We start from the raw sequence: 18,126 nt of genomic DNA, 5'->3' as shown, positions 1-18,126 counted from the left end.
TGAACACTCCCCTTTAGAGGAGGGAGGTGGGGGGTTGGGGAGGTGCTGGAATCGCAGGTCGGAAGGAGGAGGGGGTTGGCTGGAAGAGGAGGAGGGGAGAGGTGCAGAAGCCTGCGTAGGGACTTCAGGGGTTGGTTCTAAGGGGAGGCATAGAAAACAATCACCACAAAGCTTGTGAACACTAAGCAGGTACACCAAGGTGGAAAAGAACAATTCAGTTTAGAATTCAGGAAATTCAGGAAGTGAATTGAAAATTCAGTTCAACCAGTAAACATAAATGAAGTGTGACTGTGAATCCACCTGCTTCTCCTGAGGCCAGTCACTGACTCTCTCTCTCTGTCTCCCTCTCCCCTCTCTCGCTCTCTTTCTCTGTCGCGATCTCGGCTCTGCTCGCGTTCGCGGTCCTTATCCCGGGAGCGTTCGCGGTCCTTCCTCCGGCTGCCGTGGTGAGAGGAAGACGAGGACTTGGCCCCCTTCTGGATAAACAGGTTGTCCTGGCCATCACCAGGAACCTACCATTTCACAATAGGAAAGGTGTGGGAGAGGGGGGGGGGGGGTTAGCACTGACACAGTCAAGAACGTTAGACTCAAGACATTTCTATAAACCTGAACACCCCAAAACATCCACTAGACCTCCAGAGGGAAAAAAGGCTAAGGAATCTACTCTGACTGCATTTGGGGTCTAGTGGACACTTTCCGAGTGCATTGTGGGTAACACAGCGTGCAAATATGATGAGCAGGCATCACAGGCACATCTCTGGATGTCTGTGGGTTCTCCATGCACCTCTCTCCTCCCCATTCCCTCTCCTCTCCTCCTCCTCCTCCTCCTCTCCTCCCTCCTCCTCCCCTCCTCCTCCTCCTCGATCCTACTGCACCAGATGCTTCACATGCTGTTAATATCATTGAGCGGAGCGGACGGTGACATCACAGTGACGACATCACATGGAATGAGCCCAGGAACCAACCAGCACACCAGCTCTCAAACCCAGGAAGTAGTGACTGTGAGACCCAACTGGCAGTACATTTCTGGATGACCATGGTCCAGTGACTCCTGTCCATCTCTGGCATCTCTGACAGAGAAACACGGACACATTTTCAATACTGTACTGTAAGTTACAGTTGAAACGCTATTGGCTACTGAGGGACTGTCTATCACAACGTCAGCCCATTGAGCAGAATGTATGCAAACAGAACTATTGTTGGTTAACCAGTCACTACTATGTAGACGTGAACAGCTGAGATTGAGATGGCTGGCTTTGCCTTGCACCACTAGGACCAGATGGTCTCCTCTGCTGTAGAGGACTGTTTTAGAGAGGAGGCTGAGGCCCTGATGGGCTGGGCTGGGGGGCTTACATACTGTACACAGTGCCAGAGGGAGGACAGAGAGGGAGAGAGAGAGAGAGAGAGAGAGAGAGAGAGAGAAGAGAGAGAGAGAGAGGAGAGAGACAGAGAGAGAAGAGAGAAAGAGAGAGAGAGAAGAGAGAAGAGAGAGAGAGAGAGAGAGAGAGAGAAGAGAGACAGAGAAGAAGAGAGAGAGAGAGAGAGAGAAGAGAGAAGAAGAGAGAGAGAGAAGAGAGAAGAGAGAAGAAAGAGAGAGAGAGAGAGAAGAGAGAAAGAGAGAAGAGAGGAGAGAGAGAGAAGAGAGAGAAGAGAGAGAAGAAAGAGAAGAGAGAGAGAGAGGAGAGAGAGAGAGAAGAGAAAGAGAGAGAAGAGAGAGAAGAGAAAGAGAGAGAGAGAAGAGAGAGAGAGAGAGAGAAGAGAGAGAAGAGAAAGAGAGAGAGAGAGAGAGAGAGAGAAGAGAGAGAGAGAAAGAGAGAGAGAGAGAGAGAAAGAGAGAGAGAGAAGAGAGAGAAGAGAGAGAGAGAGAGAGAGAGAGAGAGAGAGAGAGAGAGAGAGAGAGAAGAGAGAGATCTGGTGTGGTGACATTTGCTTCGAGAAGCAGCCCTCAGGATGTAGCCTACTTAACTTTAGCTCCTGATCCCAGACCAGTTTAGAACAGGCTGACCTACATGCAATCTGCTTATAGCAGTGTGTTGTAGATCTGATTATAGGCCAGCGTACTACAGTTCAGAGATCTGGAAGCTGTTGAGGTGGTATGAACTAAAAATGTCCGTCGATGTTCATGTCAACAATAACAGATGAATTCATGACTCCACAGTAGTTGACACATAGAGTACTGTCACTGCATGTCTGTGTGAAGAGGGTAGGAACTAGGAACCATAGTTTTGGTCAGTGTTTCCTCCGAAGAGAGCCTGTCACATATGTAAAATAGAGATGAAGAGAGATGATAGAGGCTTATAGTTTACTGGTGAGGTAGAGTAGGGTGTGGTTGACTGATGCTGCAGCGAAGTTTAGAGAGGGCACTACAGGAAGAGCTTTCTGAGAGGAATTATGCTTTAAGCTATTCTTTGAGTTAAACAGAGGGAAAAGGCCTTTCTTGATGCGAGGGCCCTCAGTTCCTTCCATCGTCGACTCTGTCTGTCTGTAATACAGGACACACAACGCTCCAGTGGATTATAGGCACAGCGAAACAGACACACCTGTGTTGTTCTTTGGTATGACCCCACAAATATCCGTCATGGTTTAATGTTCATGACTCCACATGGAAAAGCTGTCAGCATGTCAATAACAGAAACCCCAGTTTTGGAGTGTTTCTCCATTCCTAGCCTGTCACATATCTAAAATAGCATGCGTCATGATAGAGGCTTATAGTTTACTGGTGAGGTAGAGTAGGGTGTGGTTGACTGATGCTGCAGCGAGGCGGCGGGCACTACAGGGAAGAGCTTTCTGTCTCCCTCCCTTATGCTTTAAGCTATTCTTTGAGTTAAACAGAGGGAAAAGGCCTTTCTTGATCCCTTCCATCGTCGACTCTGTCTGTCTGTAATACAGGACACACATTCGCTCCAGTAATGGATAACCCTCCCCTCCCTCTCACCTGTGTTGTTCTTTGAAGACCCCCACACATATACACACATGGTTTAATGTTCATGAAGATGGAAAAGCAGCAGCAATAACAGAAACCCCAGGGAGCTCCTCCTCCTCCCTCCCTCCTCTCCCTCTCTCTCTCTCTCTGTCTCTCTCTGTCTCTCTCTGTCCCTCTCCCCATCTCTCTCTCTCCCTCTCTCTCCCTCTCTCTCTCCCTCTCTCTGTCTCCCTCCCTCTCTCATTCTCTCTCTCCCTCTCTCCTCCCTCCCTCCCTCCTCCTCTCTCTCTTCTCTCTCTCTCCTCCCTCCCCTCTCTCTCTCTCTCTCCTCTCTCTCTCTCCTCTCTCTCCTCCCTCTCTCTCTCTCTCTCTCTCTCTCTCCCTCTCCCTCTCTCTCTCCCTCTCTCTCTCTCTCTCTCTCTCCCCACTCTCTCTTTCCCTTTACTCAGGAGTTTACTCATTATAACTCAAGTGATGCTAGACAGGTAAACGTAGGGTATATAAAATGTGTAATGTTGTAGTTCAATCCAACACGTAAAGCTGTAAACCTGCACTGTGGATTAATCAGATGAATATCTACGTGTGACTGAGAGGGGAAACCTCACGCTATTGGTCGGTTTCTTCTTCTTCTTCTTCATCGATCTGAAGAAGCCCTGTTTCTCCTTCTCTTTGGCCGGCTCTGGTTGGTTCATCACCATTGCCTCTGCAGTACTCCTGAAGTTGCCGGGACACAACACTGTGTTAGCTCGCTGAGTGCTCATCCCACGCTCAACAGGGGTCAATGTCATTCGTTCTTTCGTTCATTCATTGTAGATGACATCCAGTGATTGACAGCTCACCAGTCAAAGGCAGTCTGGCGTTTGGAGTGGTTGTTCATGACACCTGGGTCCCCTGGAACCGGCGGTCCTCTGCTCTCCTCTGAGCCCCACCATCATGGAAGGACGAGGAGTTGTCTGGCCTGGGAGAGGGCACTGCAACACAACACAAAGAGAAGAAGACACTTTCAGAGAAGGAGAAGAGACAGTCCCCATCCTTCTCTCTCTCTCTTGGTAACTCTTTTTCTCTCTCTCTCTCTCTCTCTATATCTATATATCTCTCTAGCTCTCTCTTGGTAACTATCTCCTCTCTCTCTCTCTACATCTCTCTAGGTCTCTCTCTTGGTAACTCTCTCTCTCTCTCTCTTTATATATCTCTCTCTCTATATCTCTCCCTCTCTCTCTCTCTCTCTAGCTCTCTCTCTTGGTAACTCTCTCCCTCTCTCTCTCTATCTCCCTCTCTCTTGGTAACTCTCTCTCCCTCTCTCTCTACATCTCTCTAGCTCTCTCTCTTGGTAACTCTCTTTTTCTCTCTCTTGATCTCACTCTCTCTTGTTCTCTCCCTTGTTCTCTCTCCTCTCTCTCTCTCTCTCTCTCTCTCTCTCTCTCTCTCTCTCTCTCTCTCTTCAATTAAAATTCAATTCAAGGGATTTATTGGCATGGGAAACATGTGTTAACATTTGCCAAAGCAAGTGAGGTAGATAATATATAAAGTGAATATATAAAGTGAAATAAACAATAACAATTAACAGTAAACATTACACATACAGAAGTTTCAAAACAATAAAGACATTACAAATGTCATATTATATATATATATATATATATATATATATATAGTGTTTTAACAATGTACAAATGGTTAAAGGACACTCTCTCTCTCATAGTACCTCTGTAGAAGCTTCCTACCCGTCTGGGCATGGAGTCACTGAAGATCATGCGATTCTCCTTGGAGGAGACTGGGTCCTCGGGGTGGGGCTCATGGTACATCCCCACTGGTACCTACAGTACATCACAAACAAAGCAGAGTTGAACAGAACACAGAGAAAATACTATGTCGAGTCACGCTTATTGATCCCATTATCACACTGCTGTAGCACCCTGATATCTCATTCCTACTTCCTTATCATAGTGTTTCACACCCTGATATCTCACTCCTACATCCTTATCATAGTGTTTCATACCCTGATATCTCATTCCTACATCCTTATCATAGTGTTTCACACCCTGATATCTCACTCCTACATCCTTATCATAGTGTTTCACACCCTGATATCTCACTCCTACATCCTTATCATAGTGTTTCATACCCTGATATCTTACTCCTACATCCTTATCACAGTGTTTCACACCCTGATATCTCATTCCTACATCCTTATCATAGTGTTTCATACCCTGATATCTCACTCCTACATCCTTATCATAGTGTTTCACACCCTGATATCTCACTCCTACATCCTTATCATAGTGTTTCACACCCTGATATCTCACTCCTACATCCTTATCATAGTGTTTCACACCCTGATATCTTACTCCTACATCCTTATCATAGTGTTTCACACCCTGATATCTCACTCCTACATCCTTATCATAGTGTTTCATACCCTGATATCTCACTCCTACATCCTTATCATAGTGTTTCACACCCTGACATCTCACTCCTACATCCTTATCATAGTCTTTCACACCCTGATATCTCACTCCTACATCCTTATCATAGTGTTTCACACCCTGATATCTCACTCCTACATCCTTATCATAGTGTTTCACACCCTGATATTTCACTCCTACATCCTTATCATAGTATATTTAAGCAATAAGGCCCGAGGAGGTGTGGTATATGGCCAATATACCTTAGGGCTGCTTAGGGCTGTTCTTAGGCACAACACAACACAGAGTGCCTGGATATAGCCCTTAGCCGTGGTATATTGGCCCTATACCACAAACCCCAAGGTTCCTTATTGATATTATAAACTGGTTACCAATGTAATTAGAGCAGTAAAAATACATGTTTTATCATCTCCGTGGTAAACTGTCTGATATACCACGGCTGTTAGCCAATCAGCATTCAGGGCATAGACATACTGCTGATAAAACAGTGCTAGAAGCAGTCAGAAACCAGAGAGCAAGTGGTGAAATCAGCCTGTGATGAACAACAGAAAAGGCTATGGACCTCGTTCTTAGCAGGGCGTTGTGAGTGAAAGGAGGCCGGGTTGTCCCGCGTGGAGTCTTTAATCTGGGGTCGGGGGTGAGAGGTCACCACCTCTTTAGAAGACGGCTCACTCTGTAGACCAGATGGACAGACAGACAGACAGACAGACAGACAGACAGACAGACAGACAGACCAGACAGACAGATAGACAGACAGACAGACAGACAGACAGACAGACAGACAGATAGACGGACAGGCAGACAGATATAGCATGTGAGGCAAACATTACGAAGTAGTAGTGTGTGTGTGTGTGAGTGTGTGTGTGCGTGTGCGTGTGCGTGTGTGTGTGTGTGTGTGTGCGTGTGCGTGTGCGTGTGTGTGTGTGTGTGTGTGTGTGTATGTGTGTGTGAGAGAGAGAGAGAGAGAGATCAGGAGAGAGATAGTACATTAGCAATAATGTGAGTTAGGCCAGATACTGTAGCCTCAAAGAGAGATACACAGACACACATATGCACATACACGCACACACACAGCTGTCAGTCAATTATTGACACTGACCCTGGTCGTGTCTTCAGTGCAGTCCTCTCTGGACGATCCCACAGAGTGTCCTACGGGGTGTCTGGTGAGGGTGCGGTGCTGAAGCTGGGGGGAGAGCATCTGCAGACTGCTAGCCCTGGTGGGCAACCCCTGACCCACCATTAAGCCCCCCTCACTACCCCCTCCACCCCCACCTCCGTGGGACCTGTGGCGCTCACTCCTCCTCACGTACATGGAGTGGCGGTGAGGCCTCTGCTGGGAAGAGAAGGGACTGGTGTAGCCCAGGCCGTAGGGGTAGGACTCATGGGGGGAGGCCAGGGTGTGAGCTCCGTGGTTCCCCCCACCATCCCCTTCTCCTCCTGGGTCAAGAAGCTCCGGGCCCGGGGCCAAGGCATCCTCTGGAGCTTTGTGTCTGGAAGAGGAGGTGCGTCGGCAGGATGAGTCCAGGGTGGAGCTCTCCAGACGGGGGTTGTTGCCGCGGGACGAGGGGCTGTGGCCGGAGGAGTGGCCGGTGTGGCTGGATGTGTGTCCAGAAGTGTGTCGTTCGCTGTGGCGGGGGGCCTGGGGACTTCCAGGGGGGGCGTGGCCAGAAGTGTGTCGTTCGCTGTGGCGGGGGGCCTGGGGACTTCCAGGGGGGGCGTGGCCAGAAGAGTGGCGTTCGCTGTGGCGGGGGACCTGGGGACTTCCAGGGGGCGTGGCCAGAAGAGTGTCGTTCGCTGTGGCGGGGGACCTGGGGACTTCCAGGAGGGGCATTGAGGTTCAGGTCCAGGCAGCTGAAATAACATATAGACTGACCTCAACCATGAGTACAACAACACACATATAGACTGACCTCAACCATGAGTACAACAACACACATATAGACTGACCTCAACCATGAGTACAACAACACACATATTTACTGACCTCAACCATGAAGACTGACAACAACACAACATATAGACTGACCTCAACCATGAGTACAACAACACACATATAGACTGACCTCAACCATGAGTACAACAACACACATATAGACTGACAAACCATGAGACCTCAACCATGAGTACAACAACACACATATAGACTGACCTCAACCATGAGTAAACCATATAGAGTCACATGAGTACAACACACATATAGACTGACCTCAACCATGAGTACAACAACACACATATAGACTGACCTCAACCATGAGTACAACAACACACACCTATAGACAACAACACACATATAGACTGACCTCAACCATGAGTACAACAACACACATATAGACTGACCTCAACCATGAGTACAACAACACACATATAGACTGACCTCAACCATGAGTACAACAACACATATAGACTGACCTCAACCATGAGTACAACAACACACATATTTACAAACCATGAGTACACATATAGACTGACCTCAACCATGAGTACAACAACACACATAGTGACCTCAACAACACACATATAGACTGACCTCAACCATGAGTACAACAACACACATATAGACTGACCTCAACCATGAGTACAACAACACACATCAACCATGAGTACAACAACACACATATAGACTGACCTCAACCATGAGTACAACAACACACATATAGACTGACCTCAACCATGAGTACAACAACACACATATAGACTGACCTCAACCATGAGTACAACAACACACATATAGACTGACCTCAACCATGAGTACAACAACACACATATAGACTGATAACCATGAATACAACACACATATAGACTGACCTCAACCATGAGTACAACAACACATATAGACTGACCTCAACCATGAGTACAACAACACACATATAGACTGACCTCAACCATGAGTACAACAACACACATATAGACTGACCTCAACCATGAGTACAACAACACACATATAGACATGAGTACAACAACACACATATAGACTGACCTCAACCATGAGTACAACAACACACATATAGACTGACCCATGAGTACAACAACACACATATAGACTGACCTCAACCATGAGTACAACAACAACACACATATAGACTGACCTCAACCATGAGTACAACAACACACATATAGACTTCACTGACCTCAACCATGAGTAAAACAACACACATATAGACTGACCTCAACCATGAGTACAACAACACACATATAGACTGACCTCAACCTTGAGTACAACAACACACATATTTACTGACCTCAATCATGAGTACAACAACACACATATAGACTGACCTCAACCATGAGTACAACAACACACATATTTACTGACCTCAACCATGAATACAACAACACACATATTTACTAACCATCAGACCTAAATAAAACTCTAATAATTAAACGAGAATACAATGTTCAGATCTGGCCTCAGGGGTCTACACATGTCCAAATACACACCATCACCAAGACTACACAAAATCAATAAGCTAGCATGCCCTTCAAACATTCATTAACCATTCCCTGACAGCTCTCTCTCTCTCTCTCTCTAGGTTAACCTTTTTGGGATAGGGGGGCAGCATTTTCACTTTTGGATGAATAGCGTGCCCAGAGTGAACTGCCTCCTACTCTGTCCCAGATGCTAATATATGCATATTAGTAGTAGTATTGGATGGAAAACACTTTGAAGTTTCTAAAACTGTTTGAATGATGTCTGTGAGTATAACAGAACTCATATGGCAGGCAAAAACCTGAGAAAAATCTAACCAGGAAGTGGGATATCTGAGGTTTGTAGTTTTTTAAAGCTTGGCCTACCGAATACACATTGAGATATGGATAAAGTTGCACTTCCTACGGCTTCCACTAGATGTCAACCGTCTTTAGAAACTTGAATGAGGATTCTACTATAAAGGAGGGGCTCATAAGACCTCTTTGAGTCAGTGGTCTGGCAGAGAGGCTTGGAGGCTTGGTCTCATGACGCACGCTGCCGACCTCTCGTTCCAGTGCTATTTTTCAGACAAAGGAATTCTCTGGTTGGAACATTATTGATGTTTTATGTTAAAAATATCCTAAAGATTGATTCCGTACATCGTTTGACATGTTTCTAAAGGACTGTAACGGAACTTTTTGAGTTTTTGTCTGGATGAAATGCCTGCTCCTCATGAAGATGGATTACTGGGCTGAACACGCTAACAACAAGTGGCTATTTGGACATAAATGATGGAACTTTATGGAACAAATCAGTCATTTATTGTTGAACTGGGATTCATGGGAGTGCCTTCTGATGAAGATCATCAAAGGCAAGTGAATATTTATGGTGTAATTTCTAACTTTGTTGACTTGAAATGGAGGCTATTCCTCTGGCTGTTTTGAGTTCTGAGCTCCGTTCTCAGATTATGCTTTTTCCGTGAAGTTTTTTAAAATCTGACACGGTGGTTGCATTAAGGAGAAGTCTATCTTTAATTCTGTGAATAACACTTGTATCTTTTATCAATCTCTCTCTCTCTCTCTAGGTTAACCATTTCCTGACAGCTCTCTCTCTCTCTCTCTCTCTCTCTCTAGGTTAACCATTTCCTGACAGCTCTCTCTCTCTCTCTCTCTCTCTCTCTCTCTCTCTAGGTTAACCATTTCCTGACAGCTCTCTCTCTCTCTCTCTCTCTAGGTTAACCATTTCCTGACAGCTCTCTCTCTCTCTCTCTCTCTCTCTCTACCCCTACAACTCATCCAGACGCCGCAGCCCGTCTGGTGTTCAACCTTCCCAAGTTCTCTCACGTCACCCCGCTCCTCCGCTCTCTCCACTGGCTTCCAGTTGAAGCTCGCATCCGCTACAAGACCATGGTGCTTGCCTACGGAGCTGTGAGGGGAACTCCTCCAGGCTCTGATCAGGCCCTACACCCAAGCAAGGGCACTGCGTTCATCCACCTCTGGCCTGCTCGCCTCCCTACCACTGAGGAAGTTTCCCGCTCAGCCCAGTCAAAACAATGGTGGAACAAACTCCCTCACGAGGACAGCGGAGTCAATCACCACCTTCCGGAGACACCTGAAACCCCACCTCTTCAAGGAATACCTAGGATAGGTTAAGTAATCCTTCTCACCCCCCCCTTAATGATTTAGATGCACTATTGTAAAGTGGCTGTTCCACTGGATGTCAGAAGGTGAATTCACCAATTTGTAAGTCGCTCTGGATAAGAGCGTCTGCTAAATGACTTAAATGTAAATGTAAATGTCTCTCTCTCTCTAGGTTAACCATTTCCTGACAGCTCTCTCTCTCTCTCTCTCTCTCTCTCTCTCTCTCTCTAGGTTAACCATTTCCTGACAGCTCTCTCTCTCTCTCTCTCTCTCTCTAGGTTAACCATTTCCTGACAGCTCTCTCTCTCTCTCTCTCTCTCTGGTTAACCATTTCCTGACAGCTCTCTCTCTCTCTCTCTCTCTCTCTAGGTTAACCATTTCCTGACAGCTCTCTCTCTCTCTAGGTTAACCATTTCCTGACAGCTCTCTCTCTCTCTCTCTCTCTCTAGGTTAACCATTTCCTGACAGCTCTCTCTCTCTCTCTCTCTCTCTCTAGGTTAACCATTTCCTGACAGCTCTCTCTCTCTCTCTCTCTCTAGGTTAACCATTTCCTGACAGCTCTCTCTCTCTATAGGTTAACCATTTCCTGACAGCAGCTCTCTCTCTCTCTCTCTCTCTCTCTCTCTCTCTCTCTCTAGGTTAACCATTTCCTGACAGCTCTCTCTTCTCTCTCTCTAGGTTAACCATTTCCTGACAGCTCTCTCTCTCTCTCTCTAGGTTAACCATTTCCTGACAGCTCTCTCTCTCTCTCTAGGTTAACCATTTCCTGACAGCTCTCTATCTCTCTCTCTCTCTCTAGGTTAACCATTTCCTGACAGCTCTCTCTCTCTCTCTCTAGGTTAACCATTTCCTGACTGCTCTCTCTCTCTCTCTCTCTCTAGGTTAACCATTTCCTGACAGCTCTCTCTCTCTCTAGGTTAACCATTTCCTGACAGCACTCTCTCTCTCTCTTAACCATTTCCTGACAGCTCTCTCTCTCTCTAGGTTAACCATTTCCTGACAGCTCTCTCTCTCTCTCTCTAGGTTAACCATTTCCTGACAGCTCTCTCTCTCTCTCTAGGTTAACCATTTCCTGACAGCTCTCTCTCTCTCTAGGTTAACCATTTCCTGACAGCTCTCTCTCTCTCTCTCTCTCTCTCTCTAGGTTAACCATTTCCTGACAGCTCTCTCTTTCTCTCTCTCTAGGTTAACCATTTCCTGACAGCTCTCTCTATCTCTAGGTTAACCATTTCCTGACAGCTCTCTCTTTCTCTCTCTCTAGGTTAACCATTTCCTGACAGCTCTCTCTCTCTCTATAGGTTAACCATCCCCTGACAGCTCTCTCTCTCTCTCTCTCTCTCTAGGTTAACCATTTCCTGACAGCTCTCTCTCTCTCTCTCTCTAGGTTAACCATTTCCTGACTCTCTCTCTCTCTCTCTCTCTAGGTTAACCATCCCCTGACAGCTCTCTCCTTCTATGTTACCTGGCAGGGAAGAAGCGTGCGGAGATTCCAGGGGTTGCCGTAGGGTCGTCGGGGTGCACGCCCCTCACCCCATCTCCAAGGTTACCACCCACAGACTTGGCATTGTTGCTCAAGGCGCTGTGGCTCTTGGACAGGCTCAGGTAGGAGCTGGAACTCTTGGAGGAGCTGTGGGTGGAGTCTATGTTGTGTCCACCATGGCGGCCATGTTGTTTCTCCATGGTATTGGTCTTGCCCTCCAGAAAGGAAGAGTGTCGTCCCTGCCCTACTGGAAATATTCAAATGTAAAAAATGGGCTGGCAATGCATTTATAAGTAGTCTTGCCTGAGACAGAATGGCCCATAGGGCCGTAAGGCAGCTTTATGTTCAAGTATACCCCTGGACAGGATTCTAGTCGAGAGCATTTTTCATTTTAAGTGTTAAGGAAGTGGTATGTATTAATCCTATGTGCATATTTCAGTAGGGTGGCCCCGGACCTTGCTGTTGCTGCTGCTGAGAGCGGGAGGTGGACTTCACGTACATGGCTCCAGGGCCCTGCTGGTCAGGAGCCTTGGCCCCTGGGGGACCAACACCAACCAGGTTGAAGTCAAACTGTGTCGTGCCCTTTAAAATAAAGAGAAGACAAGAGAAGATAAAATAAGACAAGATAATAACTTTATTGTCCCCAACCTCGGGAAAATGTTGTTTTCAGCCTTGTGCATTTAGATGAAAATACATGTCAAGAATAAACACAGGTCAAGACAAAGACAGTTGGAAAAACAAACTAAATGAATACAATTTATGTAAACAAGTGTAGTTTGCTCCATAAGGAGCTAAATAAGTCAATGAAAGTAGAGGTCCTGACGTTGTTTACCTTAGTGTCCTTGGGGCTGAGCAGGTGTGGCATGTTGTTGTTGACCAAGTCCTTACTACAGGTGATGGAGCGGTTGAGGGTCTGGGTCATGTAAGCTTTGGGGTGGAGGGTGGGGCTCAGGCTGGACGACACAGGCTTGTTGCCGTTCAGGAAGCTGTCGTTGCCTAAGTGAAGGTCGCCATGGCGAGGTAGGCTGGAACATTCCTTACTGTTAGAGTGACGGTGACCCGAGCTCTTACTGCCGTGGCTTCTGTATGGGGGAGGGAGGGAGGGATGGGAGGGAGGGAGGGAGGGAGGGAGAAGGAGAGAGGGAGGGAGGGAGGGAGGGAGGAAGGGAGGGGGGAGGGAGGGAGGGAGGGAGGGAGGGAGGGAGGGAGGGAGGGAGAAGGAGAGAGAGAGGTATTAAGATCAGAACATATTGAGATTGAGAGATATTGAGAGGTACAGGTATAGCTAATCCATATATCTAAGTAGCTTATTTTTTCTGTGCAAGAACAACATAACCAGATGTGAAACCATGCAGTATCCAGAACCTAACCAGACCCCATTCAGTATCCAGAACCTAACCAGACCCCATTCAGTATCCAGAACTGAACCAGACCCCATTCAGTATCCAGAACCTAACCAGACCCCATTCAGTATCCAGAACCTAACCAGACCCCATTCAGTATCCAGAACCTAACCAGACCCCATTCAGTATCCAGAACCGAACCAGACCCCATTCAGTATCCAGAACCGAACCAGACCCCATTCAGTATCCAGAACCTAACCAGACCCCATTCAGTATCCAGAACCGAACCAGACCCCATTCAGTATCCAGAACCTAACCAGACCCCATTCAGTATCCAGAACCTAACCAGACCCCATTCAGTATCCAGAACCGAACCAGACCCCATTCAGTATCCAGAACCTAACCAGACCCCATTCAGTATCCAGAACCTAACCAGACCCCATTCAGTATCCAGAACCGAACCAGACCCCATTCAGTATCCAGAACCGAACCAGACCCCATTCAGTATCCAGAACCTAACCAGACCCCATTCAGTATCCAGAACCGAACCAGACCCCATTCAGTATCCAGAACCTAACCAGACCCCATTCAGTATCCAGAACCTAACCAGACCCCATTCAGTATCCAGAACCGAACCAGACCCCATTCAGTATCCAGAACCTAACCAGACCCCATTCAGTATTCAGAACCGAACCAGACCCCATTCAGTATCCAGAACCTAACCAGACCCCATTCAGTATCCAGAACCTAACCAGACCCCATTCAGTATCCAGAACCGAACCAGACCCCATTCAGTATCCAGAACCGAACCAGACCCCATTCAGTATCCAGAACCTAACCAGACCCCATTCAGTATCCAGAACCTAACCAGGCCCCATTCAGTATCCAGAACCTAACCAGACCCCATTCAGTATCCAGAACCGAACCAGACCCCATTCAGTATCCAGAACCTAACCAGACCCCATTCAGTATCCAGAACCTAACCAGGCCCCATTCAGTATCCAGAACCTAACCAGACCCCATTCAGTATCCAGAACAAACCAGACCCCATTCATTATCCAGAACCTAACCAGACCCCATTCAGTATTCAGAACCGAACCAGACCCCATTCAGTATCCAGAACCTAACCAGACCCAATTCAGTATTCAGAACCTAACCAGACCCCATTCATTATCCAGAACCTAACCAGACCCCATTCAGTATCCAGAACCTAACCAGACCCCATTCAGTATCCAGAACCTAACCAGACTCCATTCAGTATCCAGAACCTAACCAGACCCCATTCAGTATCCAGAACCGAACCAGACCCCATTCAGTATCCAGAACCTAACCAGACCCCATTCAGTATCCAGAACCAAACCAGACCCCATTCAGTATCCAGAACCTAACCAGACCCCATTCAGTATTCAGAACCGAACCAGACCCCATTCAGTATCCAGAACCTAACCAGACCCCATTCAGTATCCAGAACCTAACCAGACCCCATTCAGTATCCAGAACCTAACCAGACCCCATTCAGTATCCAGAACCGAACCAGACCCCATTCAGTATCCAGAACCTAACCAGACCCCATTCAGTATCCAGAACCTAACCAGGCCCCATTCAGTATCCAGAACCTAACCAGACCCCATTCAGTATCCAGAACAAACCAGACCCCATTCATTATCCAGAACCTAACCAGACCCCATTCAGTATCCAGAACCTAACCAGACCCCATTCAGTATCCAGAACCTAACCAGACCCCATTCAGTATCCAGAACCTAACCAGACCCCATTCATTATCCAGAACCTAACCAGACCCCATTCATTATCCAGAACCTAACCAGACCCCATTCAGTATCCAGACCCTAACCAGACCCCATTCAGTATCCAGAACCTAACCAGACCCCATTCAGTATCCAGAACCGAACCAGACCCCATTCAGTATCCAGAACCTAACCACACCACTTGTAGTGTCCAGTGCAGTGCTGACCTTGTGGCCACGGGGTTCTGACAACAACAACATCAACACCAACAACCCCCTACAGTGCTGACCTGGTGGGCACAGTGTTCTCCATGTGGCTGTGGGGCTTCCTCTTGGAGGAGCGTGGGGGGTTAGGGGAGGGTGGTGCTGGGGCGGGCTGCTCCAGGAGGCGGAGGGGCTGGAAGGCTGGGTGGTTCAGACTCTGTTCTGTCAGGTAGCGGTCAGAAGGGACCAGCAACAACAGGTTCTAGAGAGGGAGGAGACAGACCACAGGGGTTTAGGACACAGTTCTTTATTATAGTTTGACAATAAAAAACTCTCTATACATATATATATATATATACGGCACCAGTCAAAAGTTTGGACACACCTCCTCATTCAAGGGTTTTTTTGTATTTTTACTATTTTCTACATTGTAGAATAATAGTGAAGACATCAAAACTATGAAATAACATATTGAATCATGTAGTTAACCAAAAAAGGGTTAAACAAATCAGTTTTGCACACTCTTTGCATTCTCTCAACCAGCTTCATGAGATTGTCACCTGGAATTCATTTAAATTAACAGGTGTGCCTTGTTAAATGTTCATTTGTGGAATTTCTTTCCTTCTTAATGTGTTTGAGCCAATCAGTTGTGTTGTGACCAGGTAGGGGTGGTATACAGAAGATAGACCTATTTGGTAAAAGATCAAGTCTATATTATGGCAAGAACAGCTCAAATAAGCAAAGAGAAACGACAGTCCATCATTACTTTAAGATATCAAGGTCAGTCAATACGGAACATTTCAAGAACTTTTAAAGTTTCTTCAAGTGCAGTCGCAAAAACCATCAAGCGCTTGACGAAACAGGCTCTCACGAGGACCGCCACAGGAAAGGAAGACCCAGAGTAACCTCTGCTGCAGAGAATAAGTTAAATAGAGTGACCAGCCTCAGAAATCGGCAATTAACTGCACCTCAGATAGCAGCCCAAATAAATGCTTCACAGAGTTCAAGTAACAGACACATCTCAACATCAACTGTTCAGAGACCACTTCTAAAGGACACCAATAATAAGAAGAAACTTGCTTGGGCCAAGAAACATGAGCAATGGTGTAAATCTGTCCTTTGGTCTGATGAGTCCAAATCTGAGATTTTTGTTTCTAACTGCTGTGTCTTTGTGAGAAGCAGAGTAGGTGAACAGATGATCTCTGCATGTGTGGCTCCCACCATGAAGCATGGAGGAGGAGGTGTGATGGTGTGGGGTGCTTTGCTGGTGACACTGGCATTGATTTATTTAGAATTCAAGACACACTTAACCAACATGGCTACCACATAATTCTGCAGCAATACACCATCCCAGGCTGTGTAAGGCCTATTTGACCCAGAAGGAGAGTTATGGAGTGCTGCATCAGATGACCTTGCCTCCACAATCACTCGACCTCAACCCAATTGAGATGGTTTGGGATGAGTTGGACTGCAGAATGAAGGAAAAGCAGCCAACAAGTGCTCAGAATATGTGGGAACTCTTTCAAGACTATTGGGAAAGCATTCCAGGTGACTACCTCATGAAGCTGGTTGAGAGACCAGCTGTTCCAGAAGACTGTGTGATCACGCTCTCCACAGTCGATGAGTAAGACCTTTAAACAGGTCAACATTCACAAGGCCGCAGGGCCAGATGGATTACCAGGACATGTACTACTAGCATGCGCTGACCAACTGGCAAGTGTCTTCACTGACATGTTCAACCTCTCCCTGTCTGAGTCTGTAATACCAACATATTTTAAGCAGGCCACCATAGACCCTGTGCCCAAGAACACTAATGTAAACTGTCTGTAGCCATGAAGTGTTTTGAAAGGTTGGTCATGGCTCACATCAACACCATTATTCCAGAAACCCTAAACCCACTCCAATTTGCATACCGCCCTGACAGATCCACAGATGATGCAATCTCTATTGCACTCCACACTGCCCTTTCCCACCTGGACAAAAGGAAAACCTACAGTATGTGAGAATGCTGTTCATTGACTACAGCTCAGCGTTCAACACCATATTGTCCTCAAAGCTCATCAATAAGCTAAGGACCCTGGGACTAAACACCTCCCTCTGCAACTGGATCCTGGACTTCCTGACAGGCCGCCCCCAGGTGGTAAGGGTAGGTAACAACACATCCGCCACTCTGATCCTCAACACAGGGGCCCCTCAGGGGTGCGTGCTCAGTCCCCTCCTGTACTCCCTGTTCACACATGACTGCACGGCCAGGCACGACTCCAACACCATCATTACGTTTGCCGATGACACAATAGTGGAAGGCCTGATCACCGATAACAATGAGACAGCCTATAGGGAGGAGGTCAGAGACCTGTCTGTGTGGTGCCAGGACAACAACCTCTCCCTGAACGTGATCAAGACAGAGGAGATAATTGTGGACTACAGGAAAAAGAGGACCGAGTACCCCCATTCTCAGTGACGGGACTGTAGTGGAGCAAGTTGAAAGCTTCAAGTTCCTTGGTGTCCACATCACCAACAAACTATCATGGTCCAAGCACACCAAGACAGTCGTGAAGAGGGGACGACAAAACCTTTTCCCCCTCAGGAGACTGAAAAGATTTGTCATGGGTCCCCAGATCCTCAAAAGGTTCTACAGCTGCACCATCAAGAGCATCCTGACTGGTTGCATCACTGCCTGGTATGGCAACTGCTCGGCCTCTGACGCAAGGCACTACAGAGGGTAGCGTGTACAGCTCGGTACATCACTGGGGCAAAGCTTCCTGCCATCCAGGACGTCTATACCAGGCGGTGTCAGAGGAAGGCCCTAAAATTGTCAAAGACTCCAGCCACCCTGTTTACCTACATGTACATATTACCTCCATTACCTGGACTAACCGGTGCCCCCTCACATTGACTCTGTACCGGCACACCCTGTAGATAGCCTCCACATTGACTCTGTACCGGCACCCCCTGTAGAT

General features: G+C 47.1%; 1 pseudogene; it reads right to left on the bottom strand.

The window, feature by feature from the left end:
- Nucleotides 1-232: 232 nt before the first annotated feature.
- The window catches only part of LOC135530510 (cyclin-dependent kinase-like 5), a 40,265-nt pseudogene continuing 22,371 nt past the window's right edge, over nt 233-18,126 (bottom strand).

This window comes from Oncorhynchus masou, unplaced genomic scaffold, assembly GCF_036934945.1.
Source record: "Oncorhynchus masou masou isolate Uvic2021 unplaced genomic scaffold, UVic_Omas_1.1 unplaced_scaffold_1358, whole genome shotgun sequence".
In the NCBI taxonomy this organism is placed as follows: domain Eukaryota; kingdom Metazoa; phylum Chordata; class Actinopteri; order Salmoniformes; family Salmonidae; genus Oncorhynchus; species Oncorhynchus masou.
Note: the sequence above shows the minus strand (reverse complement) of the source record. Positions and strands in the feature narration are given on the sequence as shown.